The sequence below is a fragment of the Adiantum capillus-veneris genome, chromosome 8 (assembly GCF_014529385.1).
Source record: "Adiantum capillus-veneris isolate H3 chromosome 8, ASM1452938v2, whole genome shotgun sequence".
Taxonomy (NCBI): domain Eukaryota; kingdom Viridiplantae; phylum Streptophyta; class Polypodiopsida; order Polypodiales; family Pteridaceae; genus Adiantum; species Adiantum capillus-veneris.
The window spans coordinates 152,185,341-152,210,985 of record NC_140938.1 but is presented as its reverse complement, the minus strand read 5'-3'; the positions used below and the strand labels follow the sequence as shown (position 1 = coordinate 152,210,985).

At 41.1% G+C, this 25,645-nt stretch overlaps 3 pseudogenes across 1 annotated transcript; 1 reads left to right on the top strand and 2 right to left on the bottom strand.

Annotated features, from left to right (window-relative positions):
• Positions 1-15,501: 15,501 nt before the first annotated feature.
• LOC147453176 (E3 ubiquitin-protein ligase pub3 pseudogene) lies at positions 15,502-17,770 on the bottom strand (annotated as a pseudogene).
• On the bottom strand, positions 17,397-18,041 carry LOC147453175 (E3 ubiquitin-protein ligase UPL1 pseudogene; annotated as a pseudogene).
• A 454-nt stretch (positions 18,042-18,495) lies between these two features.
• Positions 18,496-19,868, top strand: LOC147453174 (uncharacterized; annotated as a pseudogene). The gene is made up of 2 exons (XR_015188951.1): positions 18,496-19,020; positions 19,108-19,868. The product of XR_015188951.1 is annotated as an uncharacterized LOC147453174 (transcript).
• The last annotated feature ends 5,777 nt before the right edge of the window (positions 19,869-25,645 follow it).

Genomic DNA, 25,645 nt, shown 5'->3' with positions numbered 1-25,645 from the left:
TAGCCAAAGTACAAAGCAAGGCTTGGTACCAAGGGCTTTAAGCAAGAACAAGGCATTGACTTTGATGAAGTCTTCTCTCCGGTGGTCAAGATAACTACATTGAGCTGCTTTCTTGCATTGGTTGCCATATTAGATTTGGTGTTGCACCAAATGGATGTCAAGACAACGTTCTTGCATGGTGATTTAGATGTGGAAATTTACATGCAGCAGCCAGAAGGGTTTGTTGAGAAAGGCAAGGAAGATTGGGTATGCCAGTTGTTAGAGAGTCTTTATGGCTTAAAACAATCACCGAGGGCATGGTACCATAAATTCCACAAGTCTATGCTTTCTCAAGGCTACAAACGTAGTGAGTTCGATCACTGTCTATATACAAAGAAGGCTAAGGATGGTAGTTGGATGATCCTTATTTTGTATGTGGATGACATGTTGATTGCTGGCAAGCACTTGGAAGAAATTTCAGCTTTGAAGTCAAAGATGGCAAAATCGTTTGACATGAAAGACATGGGTGAGGCAAGTCATATACTTGGTATACGCATTGAGAGAGACAGATCAAAGAAGTTGATTTGCTTATCTCAAACAGAGTATATTGACAAGGTTTTGCGACGTTTCAATATGGAGGAGGGAAAGGCACTGAGTGTTCCATTGCCACCATATGTGAAACTTAGCAAACAAGATTGTCCTGTGTCTGAGGAAGAACGGGCTGAAATGGATAAGACTCCATATGCGTCTGCAGTGGGTAGTTTGATGTATGCAATGATTGCTACTCGCCCAGACATTGCATTTGCAGTGGGAGTAGTAAGTCGATACATGTCAAACCCAGGCAAGAAACATTGGGAGGCAGTGAAAGGAATATTGAGATACCTGAAAGCTACAAAGAGTATGCGTATATGCTATGGGAGTCAGGAGCTAAGTGTAAAGGGTTTTACAGACTCAGATTATGCAGGTGACTTAGACAACTGAAGGTCTACGTCAGGGTATGACTTTACATTGGCTGGTGGAGCAGTATCATGGCGTTCTAGATTACAAGATTGTGTTACTCAGTCTACTACAGAGGCTGAATATGTTGCAGCATCAGAGGCATGCAAAGAATCAATTTGGCTTAATCGACTAGTAACAGATTTGGGAATCAAAGAAGAGATTCCTGTGTTATATTGTGATAGTCAAAGTGCTATACAATTGGCTCGCAATCTAGTTTATCACTCAAAGACAAAGCATGTGGATGTGAAGTATCATTTCATCAGGGAAATGCTCGAGGATAAGCAACTTCAGCTTGTCAAAGTTCACACCACAAAAAATCCTGCTGATCTACTTACAAAAGGACTTCCCTCAAAGAGCTTTGCGCATTTTCGCAAGCAGTTAGGTGTAGGGTAGTACATCACTTCTCTACATCTCTTGTATAGTAGCTTGTATAGTAGCTTCTCTCACACTTAAAGTACCACATTGGACTTTAAGTGGGAGGTTGTTGGGATATAAAGCCCAATGTGGTCACCCAGGTAAGTGGGCGGGCCGCCAGGTATGTAGACATATTCTTTTGTAAAAACCTAATAAGAACTCACTATGCTCTACACATTACAGTAGAGCGAGTTCACCATATCGTCGTGCTCTTCTTCTTGCACTCTCTCTCGCGTCGCACTTCCGCTCGTACTCCTTCATGTGTGCGTGCGCGTGCGCTTGAGGGAGAGAGGGAGAGAGTGTGTGTGTGATTGAGCATTGCGCTTGAGGGAGAGAGGGAGAGAGAGAGAGAGAGAGAGAGAGAGAGAGAGAGAGAGAGAGAGAGAGAGAGAGGGAGAGAGTGTGTGTGTGATCGAGCATTGCGGCGGCACGTGCGGTAGCGAGGCAGTTGAGGGGGTACGGCGTCAGCTCCCTCTTCTTCGCAGCAAGGAATCCTTCACGGCGGCAAGCATAGAGAGGTGAGTGACACACCCCTGCTCTCTGTGAGCTTGCTAGTTTTGTGTTTGCAGCCTTCGTGGAATTCCGTCAAAATTACAAAGTCGGCTCCAGGTACAAGAAGTATGTACAATAAAAAATGTGGGATTCTGAAGTGGTAATTCGGGGTAGTCTTTAGATCTTCATCTGCTACGTTGATGCGGTACTCCTGTCAACAAGTTCCCAGCTTTGCCTAAAGTCTAGCACCCATGATGGTAGGGCAAAATAATCTTGTAGCCCCATAAAGGCAAAGCTCTGTAGCCACTCATTTCTGTGCAAGGCTTGCATGGATTCACTGGGTGCATGCATGAGCACATTCAAGTCTCGGGCATTCTTGAAGATGCCCCACAACATGACTACTTTAGCTACACTCATCTTCTGCTCTTTAATGTAGCAATTGATGACATATTGCTCAAGGTATAGTTGATATGGGGCAGTTTCTCTCAAGCAAGGGCTTGAAACTGAGGTTGCTGCCCTTCCTAGGGATCTTCTTCTCATGATGAATAGTCTGGGGTTGGTGCTCAAGATTCCCTAGCTTGCTTAGGAGCCATCTATGGAGTGAGCAGAGAATATATTAGCCAGAGATTGCATTTGTGAGCAAGAGGATTCTACAAAGATTTTGGCAGAGTTTCCCTTGCTCCTAGCTATATGGATAATTTTTGTAGGTTCTTTAGCCATGGGATCACGTGACCCGCGCATTGGGCATTGAGCTCAAAGCTCTACCTCTAGGGTGGTCTAGACACAAAGGTCTATCTTGGCACAAAGTCCATCAATATGGTGCTAAGGCGTATGATATGGCATGAAGGTTGAGACCACGTAGCTTCATGTGATAAGGAGTATGTGTGCATGTTGTCATGGCACAAGATTCATGCTCAATTGTGTGTGTGTGTGTGTGTGTGTGTGTGTGTGTGTGTTACATAGTAGTATCTGTTTCACAAATGAACAACCAATTGTTCAAAGACCAAATAACTCCGGAAAATAATGCGGTAGAGATAGTTACAATTGGCTATTAAGGCCCATTTCAAATAATAGAACCAAAAAATTGAAGCATCATCACAAGCTTCTAGAACTTAGCATCAGTAGAGCAATTAATCCATTCACATAATCATCAAAGAAGGTAGCCCTCACCTACAACCATAGAAACAACACAACACATCGTTAACATTGTTATTGTTTACAAGTGATGCATGGGCGTCCGAGTTATTATCCATGTCACCTTAATACCAACAAAAAATTGATTGTTGCACTTTAAAATAAATTTCATTCTCATGTGTAAAAAGGTAGTCCAAACCATCTCAAAACGAAAGAGAAAACTACAAGGATCATCTTGTAGTCCTCTAAGTTCTGCCAAACTAAACCATCCAAGAAACATTCAACCACGTTGTTGACATGTCTCACTCTTTCCTATAATGTACGAGTAGCCATCATATTTCACCTAAGTACATTGGGCGTTTATACACATGTCAGGGCTAGTAGTATATTGAATAAAATATCAGCGTTTTAAAAGCCATTGATAGTCTCATCCCTAATAATTGTGATAGAGAATAAAGTAAACCAACGCTTAGATTCAGCATTTAGTTCTCTGCAGTTATCATAACTGGTTCACTTTCCCCATTAAACTATGTTACTAAAAGTCTAATTCCAACTCGTAAGCCATATAAAAACTTTAAATATAAGCATAGTCCCCTATACTAAGCTTCTTAACACTAGTTTGGTACCAAAACAGGACACTTAAGTGTTCTTTTTTCTCGAAAATGCTATGTAAATTCTTTAAAAAATCTCAAAATTCTTTTGTGCATGCTTATAGTATGTTAGCCAAGGCATCTTTAGAAATTATATTCACTCATGTTTGTACACAAACTCAAATGGAACTACCCTCATGAAAATTACTTGCGCAAAATAGCACTGGGCGTTTCTCTAAAAGCCAATCCCTAGTCTCAGATAAAAATGAACACGAGGCATGCAATAATCCATAATAGCTAGTTATATGTGTGCTTTACTTTTTTGAAAGTTTTCTATGAAAGAAGATTCTTTTGTTAGTAGAAATACATATATTAAGTTGTGTGATTCCAATATGACACTTTAGCGGATTCATTAGATGGAAAGGAAAAACATGTAGTTCATGTAATATTCACATGGGTTTATGATCATATGTACTAACTCTACCAACTCAGTACTTAAGGTGGTTTCATTTGATGTTTATGCAACATACATTTGGTAAATTGTGTCATATTCCCAGAACTGCACATGTCAAAATTCTAAAATTTAATTTATGAAAAATTTCCCTCAAACTTGAGTCCAAGTTTGGTTTTTTTTTATTCACGTTAGTCATTTGGGTAGAAATGTTTCATATAGATGTAATTAGGGAATCTATAAGCACATTTCATAGTTTTTTAATGACAATGTAGATTTTGCAAAATGAAATTTCGAAAATAAGCAAAAAGTACAAGTTATGCATGAGTTTGAAAGCTTGAAAAATATCTATTTAATTGTTTATGGCCTAAAGATATTATATAGACCTTAAGTTTTGGACCATAACCTCATCATGTTGGTGAAAGAGACCTTGAAAGACTAGATTTTACCTCGCTCTCACCATTTTCAAGATTCGGGTTTCTTGCTTATAGCGCATATATGGTGTAACTTGTTACATTCACTTGTTTTTTAATCTAAAAAGCTTCAAAACTAAACAAAATCAATTTTTTAAAAAAAGTTATGATTATTTCATGAGATTTTTGTCAAATTGCACTAAACTTTTATGATTTTTTCATCTTAGAACTTTTCCCGATAATCTTAATATTGTATTGATTTTTTTATGAACAAAAATTGACACTCTTTTTCATCTCATAACCAACCTAGAGCATGAGCTTGACTTCAAATTGTGTTTCTAGCTTCACCATATAATTATGATAAGTTGGTGGAAAAACAGGACACTTTAGTGTCTCAGGACACTTGAGTGTCCAATTATAGAACTAGTGTTAAAGAAGATTAAAGATGTTATTAATAGATACTCTCTAAGACAATCCGCACGTCACAAGATGAAAGTAGACCACCACCAGTCTCATCATTGGGGTGTCTCATGCACAATAAGTTGTATTTAGTTTAAAGATGCCCATGCAACATACCATACCCATTTTCAGGCATGTCTCTCCTTACCAAAGCCTTAGAAAGACACCAAACCTTAGAAAGTAATGAAAATATTCTAGGCTCTCATATTTGAGAGCTGCATGGCTATAGCACAACACTATGGATGCATTTCATGTATTTTCAAGACGCCAAACAAGGCAGATGTGTTTTACTGAAAATCTCAACATGTGTTCTACAATCCTAAGTCATTAACAGGAGATGTAATCAAGCTAAGGTAGATAGTAAATGGGTTAAGCTTTCCACAGTCATTAACATTGCAAGTGTGTTCCCTATACAGAAAAGATTTATGACATTCTACAGTAAACATATATTAGTCAAAATTAATAAAAAAGAGCAATAATTGTCATCAAAAAGCATGCAAATTTGTTCTTAGAGCATCGCCCCTTGTATAGAAATTATTTGAGAGTGTGGCCCCTTTCACAGGTTTTCAACATTAGTGGGCCTCAATGTCAATTTCTCCTACCAATAGCATGATATAACCACTAGAGTTTGGGTGTCATGTATGGTTATGGAGATATGAGATTGACCAAGAGGCCGTTCTCAAAGTGATTGTGTAATTCTTATCATGAACAAGTCCCGCAAACGCCAATTACTACGAGCACTAGTCCTATTGATCATTGATTGTACTTTTCTTTTTAAAATCGCATGCATACCTACACAAGTGGTACTTCCACTTATTCAACTTGTTAACAAAGCCAATACTTTTTGGAAAAATAGAAAACCAAATATGGAAGAGACTATATAGGTGGACATATCCACCCGAGTGTGTATTCCATTTCTATCAAGATGTAGACAAACAACAATTTTCTATATGACATGGACATATGAATGTGTTCATCCCCAACAATATTGACATAGCTCGTACCATTAAATAGGTAATAGGTAGAATTACCATAAAGCAGACGATTAATCCATGCATGTAGTCCTTGAGAAGAATATAAACTAGCCACTATCCGTAAAACCTATCTAGCACTTTGCATAGAGTCAGAGTTTTCACATAGCAAGCATATTAGCCATGTTCATAAAACAATCCAATATGGTTCTAAGCCAACAAGCTGACCGTTATGGCTACCTACTAAGATTATGTCGATGGTTGTTCCACCACTACAACCTTATCCTTCTCTTAGCCATATCACTAGCTTAGAAATTTACACAAAATATAGAAAGAAAAAATAAAGTAGTAGCAATGCTAAATGAGGCTTGAGATAGGTCACTCACTTGTTTATATAGGCAAATTGAGGGTTGGATCATTGTGTGTGAAGAGAGGTAACATCTTCCTCTTGTCTGACACCCTTGCAGGTATCATCTGATGATGAAGGTGCCTACAACTTGGCCCCCAACTACTTGTGGTAGTGAAATAACTTTGCTTCTACAATTGACATGCGATGCCCATCCTTGCAATCCAGATAGCGCTCCATATCCGACATCTATTAATCCTACCCTATGTATCTAGATTTTCTTGGGGTTGTTCCCTTTATGAAGATTAGGGAGGGTGATTTTTCTACCATGCTTGTTGTATGTTGCAGTCTAGCCATATACCTTCTAGAGTCTATTTGTAGAAGCCCTAAACCTTTCATCAATAACGCATGGTACCAACCCTGCACAATTGATGGCAATAACCTTAGGTGAGATTTAATAGCATGCATAGCCAAATCCTGATGGTCCCCATATATATAAACAATATCAATAGAGGGCACTATCTCATGTGTCGTCACTATGGACATGTTGGTGTGGCCCTAATGGCCTGTGCTAGAGATAGTTCTATTCCAATTGACTTTTCCAAGACCCAATCTGTGCGAAAATCAAGTGGCCATGTTGTAGCCTACATTATGGAGATCAAATACCCTTATGTGAGATTTTGAATGTTCTACTTAGCTGGCCCTAAATGATCCCTTTCTATATATATGAACATTGTACATATCAAAGAATTAGAGGGATATAACTCAAGTGATGTCTAGCTACCATACATATGGTCAAATGGTTGAAGATTCCAAGACCCAACAATATCTATGACTTTTTTTTGGGTTTTTTGGAGTTGGTTCCAACCCAATATATTAGCTCATGGCCATCCTAGTGGGCTAGTGTGTTCTCTATATTTAGTAAGGTAGATAGTTGTTTTGTTTTTATGTGCTTCAATGTATAGGTAGCTATCCCATATACCCAGCCCTAGGTTGGGTCACTTTTGAATCTATTGAGCCAAGATGGTGATACCAAAGTATGCACTTAATGAGTTTGATGATGTATCCAATTTTGTGAGTCAATGTGTAACCAGACTTCTACTTGGTCATCTATCCTTCATAGTCATATGTAACTATTCATAAAGCCAGCATACTATGTGTTGGAATGTCTTGTTTGATATTTTGTATAAGAAGGGAATAGGTATTGGTGTGTGTATGCATTTATGTATGTATGTACAATATGTGTGTGTGTGTGTGTGTGTGTGTGTGTGGGGGGGGGGATATACTCCATCAAATGCAATTGGAATGTGTATTTGTGTGTGTATAAATACATATGGCGGTGAGAAAAGTGGGTGTGATGATGATGAGGAGGTGGGGAGGTCGGAAAGCAATGGGAAAGATAGCCAACAAGAAGGGAGAAGTAGTCTCTCTCTCTCTCTCTCTCTCTCTCTCTCTCTCTATATATATATATATATATATATATATATATATATATAAACCCAAAACCTTGTGCACCTACGTATTTGCACTAATTGCAGCAAGAATCACTCCAAGTTTTGAGGATTGGAATGGCTTCAAATTTGTTCTATCAAAATTGGATCAATTTTGGTGGGCACACATCCCAAGGCATGTTGATTCCTTGTGTGGGCCCTTGATACAAAAATCCTTTGTGGTTTACTCTCTATGATTGGAAATTTTTTAATGTTTTGTGACTATAAGTGCTCCATTGTTTTTCATCATTTGGGGCTCAAACTCCAAGTGTAACTTTTTGTTTGTTTGTGCAATCTAGTGATGTATCCACAATTGGTTTTTTACTTCATTTCATCTCACAACATCCAAGCAATTCTAGAGGCTTACTTAGTCTATTTTTCCTTTTTGCTAGATTTTTTCTTGGGAGGGGTTGAAATGGGTTCTCAAGGGGTTGGAATAGCCATTAGAATAGTATAATGAAGCTCATGCGGCTCCTACCACCTATCGAGGGGGTTTCTTTGTCAAAGTTGCAATCATCGTCATGTGTTATGTGCATGTGGTGGACTCACTAATTGCCACTGACTCTATGGTATGGGATTTGATTGTAATGCCTATCGTGCTTCGCATAGGCCATTTGATTATTAGGTCCTACTCATCCAACCCAGACTAATGATTGCATGAAAGAATTTTGATTAAAATGTACACAATATAACATAGAGTAGTAGATATGTACATGAAGATGTGGGGTTTACGGGATGCGTGTTTTGGTAGGTTTCGATCCACCTTGACTCTTATGCAGTTGTGTTTTAGTGTGGAACTTGGACGTCTGACTAAGCAAGTAACTTGGTCCCAAATAGTTATCCGTATAGTATTGTGGCCCTCCTTGTAAATGATTTGAGTGAGAGATGTGGGTCCATTCACCTTGTAGTTTCGTTGTCCTTTGTTGGATGGTGGGTGGGGTGGAGGTATGTGTGAATGTGGGTAGAGGCAACATGTGTGGTTGTAGAGCAAGTAGGAATGCTTTTTTTGCAGTAGCAATTGTAATGTACATATGGGTTGACCGTTGGTGTTGCCAGCATTAACTTGGGATGCCACCTTTGTGGCACATTTCTTGTGGGTGGTGGTTGTTGCGAAGCGGGGCGGTCGGGTTGCCGAGAAGAGGGCATCTTGCCATATGTTTGCACACCCCTCTAGAGCGAGGGTGTTGTGCACAGAGAGAGAGAGAGAGAGAGAGAGAGAGAGAGAGAGAGAGAGAGAGAGAGAGAGAGAGAGAGAGAGAGAGAGAGAGAGAGAGAGAGAGAGAGAGAGAGAGAGAGAGAGAGAGAGAGAGAGAGAAGAAGTACACAACATGGGGTTGAATCTCCCCTACATAGGAGGTGCTCATCCCCCCTATGCATATTTGTGAATAGTCATTCCATCAACCAGAGCAAATGAGAGGGAACCCTCTCTTTTATACAAATCCCCTTTAGGGTTTTCACAAGTGTGCATTCATTGTGAGCCCTAGGATCTAGTTTGACCATCTAACAGTGCTAGATCAATACCTATACATAGCCTTAGTCTATAGGGTACATAGGGTACATATCCCAATTTCCTTAATCCATAACAGTGGTATGGATGTGTGTGGAATGGGGTTAGCCTCCTTGAGAGGCCCTATCATGGGTGTTGATCATGAGGGTGGAATTTGATCTACCTTTGGTATCTAGAGTGTTTGGGTCCCACCTTTGTATCCGTGTGTCTGCAGTAGGGCTTTTGGCGCACACCATTGGTGTGCCCGTGCTTTAGGTTTGGCTTGCTTTAGTGTAGGTTTCCTTGGTTGTTTTTGTTGATATGTTTCCTTGCAATGTTTGGTTCTAATCTGCAAGGGTTGAGTTGATTTGCATGTCGAAGCTTGCAAATGGCCAAAGTGAATGAACATGGACTCTTTTCCCTTGCATTGTGATTGATCCATAGGCTCATGAGAGGTCTGCTCAATTAGGAGGCGTTTCCTCATGCCCTTGCAAGTGATAACTGCTTTGTTATTATCCCAATCTATGCAACATTTGTGCTTGATGTGCACACTTGTTGGGATTAGCCACAAGTAACTAGCATGTGTCTTGTAGGCTTTGATGCATTAAGGTGATCATGGACTAGCCAAATGAAGTAGCTTGTGTATCTGCATAAGAGTTGAGTGTAATGGCCAAATCTTCTTCTAGTATGGGCTTAATCCTATGGTAGGTTCATGAGAAAGGATGTTGACATCCACCCCGGAGTCCATCGTTGGGGCACAAATGTGAGTTCTCAGTAAAGTCGACCACAGAGACTATTGTGCCGATGGGGAGGTGAGATAGACAGTGTCGATACTATTGATCTTGCCATTTCACTCTATGGGGCTACACATACATGTATATCTGCTCACAAAATGCCACAATGAAGTCTCGGCAAGATGAAGAGCGAGATGATAAAGCTAATCTCCTAGATCGCCCACCACCTGGTAGATCTTTAATCTAATACTGATACTACTGCCATGAAACTGTCTCCTCTCTATCACTATCCTTTGGGACAAAGGGAATCATGCCCAAGTCTCCACATGATATGCATGACCACTACACAAATGCCTACCAGTGATAAAAGTCTGCCTGAGATCGAGCACATAATATCATATGAACAAAATCTTGTACAATGCGAGGGAGTGCTGCTCTATTCCTAGAAAACTATGAAAAGGCACCATAATATAGATCAAAATGTATATGCCATCTACATAGGCATGTCTCCCGAATTGATGTGGATCGCACAAACCAAGGCTTACAAGCCTCAAATGACCTCTGACCAATCACTATATCTGAGTGAATACATTGAAACTTAAGATACAACTGAGTATGTGTCATCTCTAGAAAACATGCTCCATGCTCCTCAAACTACCCTCTACCAATTTTGTGGCATGCTGCTCTTCGAAGTCCGGTGAGGCACGAGAGTGATCCTCCCAGAATCTCTCAATCAACTATCTGATCTCTGGTACAAGTATGCACGAATATTTAAGAGCACATCTAGAGCTAGCCCATAATGCCTCTGGATCACTTGAATCTAATCTCTATCTCCATCTCATAAGAAATAATCGAGAAGTAGAATGTAGGCTATTTGACATGCTTGGTGCGGTAATAGTACGAACAATAGCATGCCTAGCGGCAAGTGCATCCCTCGTAGACCTCCTAGAAAGTTTAGAATATGTCCCTTGAATACTATGTACCACATGCCTAGTAGTCCTCCTCATCCAAGAGCTAGAAATTGCGATAGCCTACACACATCATGCCATAGAAGGGAGGTGAAGCAACTCCTCTAACACATGTACCTAAGATGGTATATCAAGCCCATGAAAACACCTCATCGCAATCTGCTCGGAGGCTAAAGGACATGTGGGAATGTCCAAAGAATCATGATGAAGGGTGGTGGGAGAACAAGGAGTGGCATCATGATCATCACGCATATGAGAAGGAGGAGGGATTTTGGAATCATGCTTTGACTCTCCACGAGCTCGATTCCTTTGTCGTCACTTACACTCTCGATATTTTTTTCTCTTTTCTTCCATGCAAGCATGCTCTTCCTCCACACCAAGAACGTTAAGAGGTAATAGCCTATTTCTATCCCTCTTACGATCATGACGTGAATGGGAACCCATTCTTATATAGGAATATATGGTAAAGAAATAATTATTTAGAAAATAATAGCTAATGCTCTAGTACTATTAAATATGTGATATAATTGGAAAAAAGTTAATAACCCAACACTAAATTATTCCTAATTTGTGTTGATAAATACTTAAACAACTCTAATTGCAAGTAGCAAAACTTGGAGTGGGAAATCTAAAAGGAGGAGAAGAGAGAGCTAAAAGTGAAAGATTGATCAACTGAGGAGGGTGTGGATATCAAGGGCTTTTATACTAAATGAGGATATCAGGTTGGAAAGAGTGATCAAATTTTGGATAATTTCAAAAACGAAAACGTTTTTTTTTTGGATTAGGAAAATGTCTTTGTTTTAGATTTTTAATTAATTTTTTTGAGATAATTAATTTTTTTATTTTTAAAAAATATTTTTAAATATTTAATATTTTTAATTAAATAATTAGCAATTTTATTGATGTGACAACATGTGACATGGCAAAGTAGTGCCACATGGCACTTATTAATGACGTGGAAATCTCATGTCTTGAGATGGCAATGCCATATATGCATGTGAGCTGGCATGACATGTTAGCAAGAGGGAGGTGGCAAGCAAGGTGGCATAGTCAAACTAGTTAATCATGCAAGGGTGGCAATGTGACTTGGCAATCAAATCTAAGTTGGCAAGTTGACATGCCAAAATGAGTTGGCACTAGTCCTATGTGGACTCTAACCATGATGACATGGCATGTACATGTAGGACTATGATGAGGACATTAAGATGATATGGCATGCACATGTAGGACTATGACTATGACTAGGATACCAAATGATGCATGGCAACATCTCAAGCTTTAGACACCACCAAGGCTATGTACATACCTAGGGTGGACAAAAGGGGTAAAAAAGCCTTGTTCACCTAAAAAATGACTTTGCATTACTCAACTTGATCCAACTTTCTTTTGTTATGCTCATGAAACAAAGATCTTATATATATATATATATATATATAAGAATTACTTGAACTTCACATATATCTTAATTATTACAAATAATTTACGCTACTTTTGCTAAGCCTCTGATGACTTGACGGTAACTTCTAAGGAAGATCTGAAAAAATTAACCGTTAACTATATGATTAAATCATACTAGCACATTCTACCAACTTTTTTCTATTATTTGACCATTGGATCTTGATAGTTGATGTGTACATCAACTATCATATAAAGATATTATATATATATATATATATATAAGAATTACTTAAACTTCATATATATTACAAATAATTTGTACTACTTTTACTGAGCCTCTGACGACTTGACGATAACTTTCAAGGAAGATTTGAAAAAATTAACCGTTAACTATATGATTAAATCATACCAGCACATTCTACCAACTTTCTTCTATTATCTGACCATTGATCTTGATAGTTGATGTGTACATCATATAAAGTTGGTGAAAGCCAAATTGATGCTTTTTTAAGAGATTTTTTCCCAAAATAAAAATTATGAAAAATAGCAAAATACATTAGAAAAATCCCAATAAATCAAATTAAGTTGCACACATACTACATATTTGGCCTACAAAGTGGCTTGATCATTGGATCTACGAGGTGAAAGTTATAAACATTTTTTACTTTTTATTGTCATGTTGGAAAATGTGGAACACCTAATAGTCCTCCTACCTAAATTTTGAGTAAACGACCTTGTTTTTTATCATCTTTTGTATTTGTGATCCCAACTATAGGTTTCATGTGCCCTCTAATTCTTATCTCCAACGGATCTTCCTAGATATGGAAATTAGGAGCTTCAAAGTGAAAAACTGCATGTTTTCATGCTGTTTGGAGAGGTTCAAGGTGACAAAAGTGGGGTACACTTAACTTGCAACCACCCATTTATCCAATGGAGGTGATTTCCATTGAACCTACTGGGCTCGATAAAAATGATTTTGGGTTTGTGACTAAGACCACCTATCTCAATTTGAAATTTAACTTGGAAAATCCTTGTACTTAGGTCTTATATTGTAAGATACACTTGGAAAAGGGATAAGTTACCAATCATACCTATGGATTTTGTGAAAAGGAAAACCAATCAAACTTTTTAAGTTACCCTTGATACTATCTTGGGAACCCTTTCATCTTATTGTTTATTCTTCATGTAGTCCATTTGTTGCATTTGAAGAATCCACAAAACTAATAAATCAATTATGTAATAATGGGTTTAGAAAATATGATGTTCTTAAACTCCACACTAACACTTTGGCTATGAATGAGAGGATGGGTATTCAATTCAATCCTCCTTTGCTCTTCAACTTGATGAGGCTGTAGGCCCATACTCATTGGGCCTATTGCCTCATATGAGTATGGTGCCTAGGATAGGGTGGACACACACACACGCGCGTGCGCACACACACACACACTTTTGCATCATTTTGATATACTTTTACACACACACTATACTTACATTTGGCTCCATCTAATTTTGGAGTATAATCTACCTACACACACACACACACACACACACTCACACTTCTACATTGTTTGACCTATACTCTCTTTAGCTTAGACTTTACTTACATTCTGCCTTGACCTCACTGATAATATAATCACTATTGTGATTATCTACTTGGACATTAGGTTCTATGTACTAGATAGGGGTTGATTCCTTGCCATATTGGGACACCCTTTATCTTAGAGGTTTGGCTAGGCTTTGAGCTTGTGATGGGCATATGGCCCTCCTAAGTCTAAGGGTTAGAAGAACTACAAGTGATAGGCATTCTAACTCTCTACATTGATTGCACTACACTTGGACATTAATTTTTTCTTATCCCTCTTTTTGAGATGTGTGGGTTGACATTTTACCAACCATGGAAGATGATTCTCTAGTGGTACTCATGAAAATGGAAAATTGGCTATTTGGAGAAAGGAAGATACAATCTAATATAATTTTCTTTGCACTTTTGGCCTCTCTTGGACCTTAACACTTGAGAGGCTCTTATTTGGGCAAAATTTTAGGCCTTTCACTTGCTCGACTTTATGCATACTTACTCTAGATGCCTTGTTCTTATTACGAAACATATCTAGTACAGAGAATATAAGATTTCAGGTCTTCTATTGCATTGAGAAGGTTTTGCACAGTGAATTTTTCACTATAATGATGGTGGGAGATGGCTTTGCCCCAAGCATGATGACTAAAGTCTACATGAGATGATGGGGAGATACACAACGAGCTACCATAACTTCGAGCCATGTTATTTATAGAAGGTGAGTGATTGGCAATACCCACTCACTTTGTTTTTTTGCTTCTTTCAATTGTAATGGCTGTACTTCTTGTTACTATGAGTGCTCCTTCTTCATAGGTAGCTGGCAAATCTAATGTGCTTATTATGATAAGATTAGCTTATCTTGATTGCTACAGGCTTGTTGTTGGAATAAGGGATTTTGGTTGCAACATACACTCTACTTGCATGGATACTTAAAATGCAGCTTAAGTCATAAATGTGCCCATTAAGCCTTGATAAATTAAATGAATTTAAAACTATGAATAAAATAGCATCAATGTTCTCTTGAAACAAGCTCTATTACACTTGGATCATACCCAAAAGTAATTCTTCTATGATTCATATAGAGTATCTTTATAATACCCAATAGTGTTTGATTATTTTGTTTATCTTGTATATTTTATTCTGTAAAGGTTATTATGCCATATAGAAAAATCAAATGTGCATTAAATCCTGATCATATTAGTCATACTTTATGACTATTCCTTGATTATATTAGTGTGTATAGCTATGCTATTAGACGTCCGTCGCGGTGATTCGCTAACAAAATCAATGCTATAAAAATGTTGTTAGCCTCATGTAAAAGTCCACCTTCACTCATGATGCTATATTGTGAAGACTTGTGCTCGCTTCCTTAATGTTGGAATTTTGGTTTTATCTCATACGCAACTGGTAAAAAGCCAACTACAGTGCATCGTTAGCTATGTTCCATAGAATTGAGATCGAACAAAATATTGGAAACTGAGAGAGTGAGAGAGAGAGAGAGAGAGAGAGAGAGAGAGAGAAGAGAGAGAGATTTCATGAAAGAGTTTTAGATTTTTTACCTGAGAGTGTTTGGGATATCGATCATTGTGGTTTAGTCATGTACCTTCACATAAGTTGGTTACCGATCGTAGTGCTTCAGAGGGGTACCTCGCCAAAAACCACAAGGAGTGTTAAGAGTTTTGTCAAGCTCAATGTTCATGATCATACAAGATGTCAATGTTATTAATTGTTTGTTGTTCCATTTTTATGTTTAAAAAAAAAGAAAACATGCAAGTCTCCTTGCATGGGAGAGTTTGCACAGTCCTCCCCAATTATTATAATACGAGGGAACGTGCCATTCCCACGGCAGCGTGTAATTTTCAGTAAGTTCATTAACTGCATTCTGAGTTTCAAAAATCAAAAAATAATAATGCTTACTCACCGCGCGATTGCAACAAATTGTTCGCCATCAGTGGCTGGCAGGTTTTCCTTTGACTTATTTATCATGGGTGACGGTTCTCTTGTGAAGTTTTACAAGCGCGTAACCTTTGACACTGAAATAGTTCAGAGCTTCCTTTCCAGGTCCATGCTGACAGTACTATGCAGTCAACGTGTTCCAATAGAGGACATCTCAAAGAGAATGCCCGCATGGTCTGATTGTGTTTTTGTAAGGGTACAACTAGAGAGAGAGTCTTTATTGTCAAGATAGCCTTTAAGACCAAAGCATAGGTGATTTCATCCGGAGAGATGCCCTCACTTTGTATCAGCTTTTTGTGTATCCTTCACTTCAACCGAGAGCATCAACAAAAGAATGTGCTGAACGGGCCAGCAAAGGCAATGAGTTTTGGTGACTCGACTACATATCAGACCAACTGATCATCGATTGAAATCTGATTTCTTTTGCTTCAGTAGCATTAGTAGAACATACCTTTGCCATGTGTTGATCGCACGAAATATCTGAGCTTTGGGAGTGCTCATCACGTCCGCAAGCATCCGAAGTACTCTCCAACTTGATGATCTGTGAAATATTACCAGGGTTTGAAAGATCTTCGACACTCCTTTCTGGTGCTATGGCTGCAACTTGCGAACTTCTTACTTCTGGAACCTGCGAACTGCTTGTAGAGAACATCGAATTGCTCTTGAGAGCAACGCAGAATGCTTTTTCTATTTTATTTGCTTGGTGACGGCGTAGTTTTTTCTACTGTGGCTTTTGAGCACTGGGCTTTTGACGGCGTAGTTTTTTAAAGAGCTTCTAAGCGCTGGAGCCACGTGGAGTTATGACAAGCGAGGGGTTCTTGTTGTATCGTGTGCCCCGCCCAAAACCCTGTGTATATAATATAACAGAGCCAGGAATTTTCCCTCCTCACATCAGCCAAAGCCAAACCCTTCACTGCCTTCATGAATTGCAAGTATCAATCGTTCTTGCAGCTGATCCTTTGAAGAGTACTCTGGAAGGTCAAGCTGATTGAAACATGTATGTGCCGATGGAAGCCTCTCAGGAGCTCCATAAGCCTTGTGAATTTGGAACCTTTGGGGTCCTGAGATGCCTTGCAATGCTTGAAAACCCTCAAGAGGAACCTTTGAAGTGCTAGTTATAAACTGCAGTAGGCAAGCCATGTCCTCCTTGTTAAATTGGTGCACGAACTCCTAGAACCATTGCACAACAGGAGATGCAGCCGTGTAACCAGTATATTCCGTATTTGCCTTGAGGTCTTCCAAGTCTATCTCTGGAAGACCACTGATAAGGAGCTCAAGTTCCTTGTCGTTAAAAATTGAAATAAGCTCCCGAGACACAAGCTCGTTGAATCCCTCCAAGAAGGCATTGATTTGTGTTAACCTGTGTTCAGCAACTAGGTCAACATACTCATGCTTAATTCTCCTCTGTGACCCTGATGTTCCTGCCACCAGGAATAAGTTCATGATCCATTACCTCAGTTCTTTCATAGAGAATATGCTTCTCTTCATCTGCATCGATACTAAAGGTGAGGCCAAGTGCATCATTTACAGTGTTCTCAAGAGCCTATTTCAAGTTCTTGTAGAAGTTTGGATCTATAGCCTCAATATCATGATAAGTCACTTTCACTCCCAATATGTGCTTATAGAAAGATCGAGTAAAATACACATCAAGAAGCTGCCCGTCAAACAGAGCCTTGGCAATCACACGGCCTAGAAACTTGAAGTAGGAAAGATGCTCTGTCTGATACACAGAATTGGGATTTGGCTGAAAAGAAGACTCGTTTCCAACGGTAGTGAAGAGCAATGCACCCTTGTCAAAAATTACTCTGGACAAAAGCTGGTACCACTCTCTTGTTAGCCCACCAGCATCAATGCCTTCCTCTCCTTGAAATTGTACAGTCAAACGGCCCTTGAGTTCATCAGGTGTTCTCATTCTCAACTGATTATATGAATCTTCTAATACATAAGCTCGTCGGATTGATTTCCTTAGAGGAGAGTAGTGCTGTTGCTCGTGTTGCTGCCTGATTCGAGATTTGAAATATGCTCTCTTGTTGTCAAAATCTATAAGCCTAGGGGTTTTCAGAAGAAGAGAGAGAGACTTTTCTAGCAACCCAGGATTTTGTCTCACAAATGCATTTAGCAGCCGCCTGTGCCTGTCAGCAAAACGGACGAATGTGAGTCCCTTCTCGTCAGACTTTCGTAGCTGCATAGATCTAGACTCGGCTAGAGAAGCAGAGCTTGCTGTCTCCTTGATCAGTTGCACTGCCAAGCTCCTATAAACCTGGAGAAGCAGGGGCTGTCCTCAACTTGTCACATAAGACAAAAAAGCAGGGAGTGTCCTCGCATCGGCGCTGTTTACTTCGTTTTTTTAGAGCTTTTGAGCGATGGAGGCCGTGCTGAGCTGGACAGAGTCCGCCTCGCCAAGAGCTTGAAGTTCATTAACAGCAGCCCCACAAGCAGTATCGGTGCGGAGTTAGTGCTCCTGCACTGCGAGGGTCTAACGGCGGACATGCTGACGACGCTGGTTTTAGAGCTTGCTGATGGCGCTGTTTTTTTTGAGCTTTTGAGCGAGACGCTTTTAGCTTTAGAGCGAGACGTGCAGGCGTTTTTTTTAGAGCTGCGCTGGAGCCACGTGGGCTGTTGAGGGGCCAAGGAGTGGAAAATGCCCACGTCGCTAACGAAGTAACTAGAGCTTCCCAAATTTTCATAGTTCACACAAAATGGTGTTTTGAAGTAGTAGTCGGGGTCCTCTCGCGCAGAGAAACCGTGAACCAAGGTATGTAGCAAGCCGTTGAGTGCGATGGCATCCTCGTCTAAGAGACGCCGTGTGCTCCCATGGGAGCAACTGGTCCTCGAGCAGCACAGACAAATACAAGAGCGGCACAGACAAGTAGAAGAGCGGCACAGACAAATACAAGAGTGGCACAGACAAATAGGACAGTCCAAGTCCATATTGGCAGAGATGCAACAAAGCCTTTGGGAGAAAGAGAAGCAGCTGGAAAATGGAGATCCCGTGTTAGAACGCAGTATAGTCAAGTCAAGGGAGAGAATAGAACAGCAAATGAGTTTCATAGCAAAACAGGAAAAAGAAGCTGCCGACTTCGAAGTCAAGGCTGCCGAGTTCGAAGTCGAGTCGGAGGAACAGATACGATTCTTCAAAGCAGAGATCGCACGGATCGAGCTAGCAGGTTTGAAGGTCTTTTTTTTTGTAGCATGATAGTGAGTTGTGATCTATCTCTCTGTTTATTGTCTTGTTCGCTTTGCCTTTCTTGTAGATACCAGTACTGGTGATGATTACTATGACCTTATTACAAACCTTGGTGCACCCTCCTCTCTTACCGACGCCAAGAACTGGAGACGAGCACAAGAACAACTTTTATTTTTGTGTCACATCCCTCTTGAGGCGGAGCCCCCTTTTCCACTCACCCTAGTGCATCGTGCATTTGCAACTTTTGTTGACAGGTTTCTCTCTTCAAGAATTGAGTTTGGCAGCCAAAGGAGTGTGAACTTGTGACTGAACCATGCATCCTGGCGGCAAAAGATGTCAAGGACGAAAAACAAAAATTGGAGGAATTCAATCAACGGATTGGCGATTATCTGGGAGAGGCAATCAATCAAGTAGTTGTGGCGTCCTCCTACACAACTGCTGGGTCTTTATTGGTCAAAAAATACATGGCTTATCTGACTGACGTAAAGAAAGATGAAGGCAACCCCTTGTTTCAGGCTATGCAGTATTATGCCTTGTTCCTCTCTAAAATGACACGTGACGAAACAAAGCGCACCTTCTGTCCTTGTTTTCTTGTTGAGCTGGTGGGTGTCTGTATCAGGATCAGTGGACTGGCGTTCTTCTCTAAGGTGGCTTGTCAACCATTCACCCCCTTCATGCATTGCTATATAAATTCCTATGATAACGCCGATATGGACAGTCTTTGAAGAGCAATGCTGGCTTTGAAAAAAGGTGTTTCTGAATTGAGGGAGTATTACAACGCACACCCAAATCCACCTCCAACAGTTGATAAGAGGATCCCGTATCCTCTCCAGGAACAACAAATGCGATATGTCAAGCGCATTGGAGCCCAGAAGCTTCTTTTTGTGGTGGAGATGGAGCCTTCTGGGGAGCGCAGATTGTGCAAGTTCTGTAAGAGATATGGGAAGGGAGTCCATGAGACATGGGCACAAGCTGGCCTCGCTCCCAAGCTATTCAAATGTGGAGAAATTCCGGGGGGTTGGATTGCTGTTGAGATGGAGTACCTCTCTCCAGATGACTGGAAATCTGTACATCAGTGGTGCAACAACCAGCTGCCAAAAATTGACCAATCCAGATTGTGGTCAGCAGTTAATAGTGCTTTGCAAAGGGCATTTAATCTTGAGTGTGAGATGGAGTACCTTTCTGCAGATGACTGGAAATCTGTCCAACAATTGTGCAGCTCTGTATCAAAACATGACGAGTCTGCATTGCTGCTGGCTGTTGAGAATGCTGTTAAAAGTGTACTGAAGCTGAAGCATGAAGTTGCGCATGGGGACATGTGGCCTCCAAACGTCATGGCAAGAGCAGTGGAAGGAGGATTTGAAATCAAATTTGTCGATTTGGATTGGGCCGGTGTAGCTTCACATACATTCTATCCTTCATTCATCAATACAGAGCAGAACTGGCATGAAGGTGTGGGGCCTGGGATGCCTTTATCTCAAGATCATGACAAGTGGTGGTGGAGTCAGGATGTAACATAAGGTTTCTGTATGAATCAGTTGCATCCGTACTCCATACCTAACAGTTTTTTAGGTACTTTAGGTACCTTACATATTGTGCGTACTAGTACTTTAGGTACTCCATACCTTGAATTTTTATAAAAATGTTGGGTCCAAGGTCATTTTCGTATGGCGTTCACATATGCTTATACTTGCGTTTTGACCTCATGATGTTTTGGGTTCTATGTAGGTTGCAACAAAGCAATATACTCTCTCTCTCTCTCTCTCACACACACACACACACACACACACACATTGTCTTATTGTCTTTTATGTGACATTGCCTCATTTTCAATTACAGATTATCTTTGAAATTGTTAGATTAAGGTTCTTCCAATATATCTTTTAAGTTGTAAGTCTAAAGTTGTAAACACATATATTATTTTATTTATTTAATTTTGCATACCTTACGTGCCTTATGTACCTTGCGGTCACCCACGTCATAGTAGCAGTGACATCTTGACTATGTGAAGAGAAGTTGTTAGGTGCAGTGGAATGATTGTTTGCGCTTTGCTCAAGATGAGTGCTCCGAACTATGCTCAAGGTTTCTTTTGTTCTTAATGGAAAGCGCTATGATCACAAACAAAGTGAATGGACACTGTGCGTGCAAGTGTATGAGACTGAGAGATAGAGAGAGAAGAGAGATACGACACCAGAGACGTTGTAAAACCCTCCTCCGAAGGCCCCACTCTCATCAGCGAGAGTGGTCTACTTATGATTGCACAAAGTGGTACAATGCGTATGCAATGGACTGATGAAACTTGGGACTATGCCGGTGACGACGACGGTGATGACGAGGACGACTTTAGGGTTGAAATCTGTGGTCTTCTATCTGCTGAATTTTGGGGCTGTTTCGGTGGCTGAAAATGACTGTTTTGGCTGCGTTTTTATGGGCTGAAAATGGGAGTCTTCTGCAACCAACTAGGGTTGAATCTGCTGCTGTGTTTAACTTCTGAAAACGCTGACCATCTGATGCGACAATGGTTGAAAACCAAAAACGCTGCCTGCCTTCCTAGCGTTAGTGAAATGCTGAGGTTTTGGGGGTGATGGCGATGCCAAACTGGAAACGCTAGGGCTAATTGTCGATGGCGATCAAGCAAGTCTGAAAACGCCAAGTGAGGGAAATGTCTGGCGATGAAGGGAATCTGCAAAAGCCAGGGTTTTGCTGGGGTTTTTGCTGAGAAGGTGCCTATTGAGCGGGAAGCTCCTGCTGCCTCTTCTGCTAGAAAGTGCTAACTTGGGTTTGCTTATATATTAACTTAGCAAAATTGCCCTACCTACTTTTGTTGGGAAGTCACTTAAAAATAATAAGTGAAAAATGTCATAAATAGAAAAAATAGGCTAAATGTACTGGAAAATTTCCTTGATGGAATCTGATGGGAATATTGATGATCATGCTATGTGCAACTGGAGGATATGCATCTATTGTGAAGTGACTGGGCATGCACGGTCTACGAATAGACTCACAAAAGTGCCAGATCACTTCTAATCTAGACTTGACTGGACTGACTGAATCCTGATCATGCTAGAGCTTGTCCATGGACACATAGGGTTGGATGTGTCACGTGACATCTGTTGCTAATTGGACTATTTTCTTATTTTTAATGATTAAATCTCTTTTTTTAGGATATTTTATTGTGTGCACTAAGAACTGTTAAAAGATTGTAGCACAGGAACTGCCATCAAGAACGGACAATTTTGATGTGTCATTTGATGGGTGACGGTAAACATCGCGAAGGAGTTTCTGTAAGTTCGGTGGAAAGGGCCAGCTTAAGAGTGCCCCTGATGCGTCACATGATGGGTGACGGGTGCATCAGTAAGGGGGCATCCCGTAGGCTGAGGAGAAAATCCGAACCAAGTAAGAAAATACGCGTAAGAACGCAAGCACAAGAATAAAGATGGGTTCAATGAATCTTTTTACGAAAAGCAGGAACATTCGCGGGAGGGTAGATGCTTTCTCGTGAGGAGTCTGTGTCTGCATTGCATCTCTGTTGTGTCCTGCATCCGGGGACGCCTGGAATGTGTTCGTGTAGCATTATTTTCACTAACTGAGTGAGTTTTTAAAGTTTGAACAGGTTCACACTTTATTTTATAAAGTGGCCGGTCACTTTTAAGTGACCAGCCCTTTTATTAATAAAAAAAGCAAGGCTCTTATTAAAAAAAGCCAGTGCTAAAAGCTACGCAAAGCGCTAGCACCAGCGATCTCTCTCTCTCTCTCTCTCTCTCTCTCTCCTCTCTCTAAAAAGCGCTAGCACCAGCGATCTCTCTCTCTCTCTCTCTCTCTCTCTCTCTCTCTCTCTAGGACGCCATGGCTCTGCTTTTTCGGCTGCTATTCCCGCCGTGTGCAAGAGCCTATAAAAGGGCAGCAAGCGTTCAGTTTTTGGACACGCCGGAAGCAGCAGAAAGTGCTAGCGATGGGATTCTGGAGCAGAGGTTGGCGACGGAAACGGCAAGTGTTCGTGTGACGACTGAGTACGGAGGTCGCTTTTCCGAGCAAGGAGCCACAGGTATAAGGTGTTGATACGCATTGAGAATTGTTGCTCTGTGTGGTTTGTTTTGCAAGAATCTCTCGTCTTACGGGAAGGCCCTTCACGGGAAGTACGGCTTCACGCCTAAGTCCCTTACGGGTAAGTACGGCTTTGCGCCTAAGTCCCTTACGGGAAGGAACGGCCTTGTGCCCAAGCCCTTTACGGGAAAGCACGACCTTCGGGTCTAAGATTACAGAACGGAGGGGTTTCCTCGGGTTCTCGTGCTTGTATAAGAATTCTCCCTGAATAAAAGAATACTCTTAACGGGGGGGGGACCAGCCCATCTTCTGGTCCCCAATATTGTGTCGATCTTCTCCCTTCTCTCATGTTTGCAAAGTATTATATTTTTCAGATTTCTAAGTGCTCGTGTACGCTCCCGTTTTGTGACAGTGGTATCAGAGCTCGGACTCCTCTCTTTCTCTGCAAAGAAGGACGATTCCGGAAAGAACGGGAAGAACCATGTCGGGCCAAGGGAGAAGCGTTGAAGAGGAGCTTCAACAAGTGCAAGCTCAGCTTGCGGATTTGCAACAAATCTTACTGTTGCCAGACGTCCAAAAGCTCTTGGGCGGAATGAAGAAAACGAATGGAGCTGATGCAGCCAAGCATCCAGACAACACTGCTGGCGTGAGACCACAGGAGGAAAGAGAAGAAGAACGTGCCAAGGTGCACAAAGGATCTCCGGATCGGAATGAACGGCCTACTCCAAGGAAAGGCCAGGAAAAAGTGCTCTCTTTGCTAGACGAGAGCAAGGACATCTCTATCTCATCTCCATCCTACTCTCCTGATTATACTTCTACTTCTCGATCATCTCGTCAGAAGAAGGAAGCCGCTACTGCTACTACCCTACATCAACCTAAAGGTAAGCCTCGATTCAAGAAGCATGGTTGCAAGTCTCAACACCGCATGAGAGTCTTCAAATCGGGCGACAAGGACATCAAGTTTGAAACCTACAACGGACGGAGAGACATCTCCAAAGCACTGTCCTTCATCAGACAGTTTGAAGTCGCCTTTACCAATGGGCACTTCACAGAAAGATCCAAATTACGCCATGTGGGGATGCACCTCAAGGAAACGGCAAGTAATTGGTGGTTAGCCAAGATTCTGGAAGGTTCTCAGGCCAGAACTTGGGAGAGCTTCAAATTTGAATTTTATGAACAATTTCTTCCACCTGACTTCGAGTAGGACATACGGAAGGAATGGGATTGGCTTGCCCAGAAGGAACATGAAAGAGTAACGAACTATGTGGACAAGTATTGGTCGGTTCTTCTGAAGGTCACTCCCTTCATGAAGATTGCCGACGAGGAAAAGAAACGAAAGTTCGAAGTGGGTCTCCAACCGCAGCTTCGAAAGAGTATGAAAGTGTATCCGCATGACACTCTTCAGAGGATGATGGAGTCAGCAATCATTGCTGAGGATTTGCACTCAACTAGGACACCCAGAAAAATGGAGCATAGCACTTACTGTGCAAGACAAAGAGGTGTCTACGATGACCATGGGGGTCAAGGAAGAAAACGTCCTCCATCTAGGGACGATGATGACTCTAAGAAGCCAGAGGGCAATGGCAAGCGAACTAAGTATCTTTCTCCTACTCAACTTCAAACTTTCAGAGAGGAAGGAAGATGCTTCTACTGTGGTGAGAAAGGACATATGAAACCGGATTGCCCGCTAAAGCAGCAACGGCAAGAACAAGCTTCTTCAAGGCAAGAGAAAGCAAGGAAGGAGCCCGCACCGCCAAGCTCAAACTCAATTCCAGATGTTCAAGGAAACACAGAAACGGAGAAAGGGAAGCGTCAACTTCTGAAGGGCTGGGGGTCTTTGAACAACCAGCGAGTACTGATTCTTTATGATCCAGGATCCACGGATAACTTCATCTCCCTGGATACTGCGGAACGTTTGTGCCTCACACTGGCTCAGCTTGGCACACCGGTTACATCCGGATCGGCATTTGAGGGGTTGACAACCAATGCAACTCCCGTGCAAGGACAGCTCAATCTTCGGATTGGCGAGTACAAGGACCGCGAATCATTTTTGATGGGACCCATCGAGGGATGTGATATCATCTTGGGTATGCCATGGCACTTCCACATGATACCTATTCCCGATTATGTGGAAAAGACCCTCACTTTTGATCATGGGGGTAAGAAAATAAAGATTCATGTTGATGTAGGAGATTGGCAGTTCCCAATTGTAAGCCATATCTCCATTAAGAAAGAAATGAAGAATTGTGTTTCTGCTTACTTGATTTTTTGCACGTGAAAAGGATAAAACTAGTAGGGACTCTCTCTCTAGTCTGGAAATTAAGCGTCTTTAATTTATTGAAAAGTACAAAGATTGTTCCATAGAAACACTTCCTGATGAACTCCCTCCGGTACGCCCGGAAGATCACCGCATAGATCTCATACCGGGTAGCTCGCCTCCCAATCAACCCCCTTATCGGGTGAGTCTTGCTCAGCAAGAGGAAATTCTGAAGCAAGTCAACGAGCTTCTAGAGAAAGGGTTAGTACGGCCAAGTGCTTCACCCTACTGCTCTCCAGTTCTA